The sequence below is a fragment of the Penaeus monodon genome, chromosome 23, assembly GCF_015228065.2.
Source record: "Penaeus monodon isolate SGIC_2016 chromosome 23, NSTDA_Pmon_1, whole genome shotgun sequence".
Lineage (NCBI taxonomy): Eukaryota > Metazoa > Arthropoda > Malacostraca > Decapoda > Penaeidae > Penaeus > Penaeus monodon.
Window position 1 is genome coordinate 33,932,012 of NC_051408.1, and position 305 is coordinate 33,932,316.

The following is a 305-nucleotide window of genomic DNA, read 5'->3' on the forward strand; positions in this document are numbered from 1 at the left end:
TCCAAATCAAACCTTTTTTTTTTTTTTACCTTTTTTCATAATCCTTCCTGACCTATTTTCTCAAACGTGTCCGCGACTACAAGAAATCACGCTCCAGTCGCTACGATATAGGTTACAGCGGCCTCCTTAATAACAGTGTCCGTCCTACCTGTCGCTCGTAATTGTCACCTGTCCATTAATGTCTACAGGTAAAAGAGAAACTTCAGATATATAAGAAAAAAGAAAAACGTGCGTGGGTTTAAAAGGGCGTATTTAATTATTTCCTGTAGTGTGTAAATGTTTTATCTACCTGATTTTTTTGTACG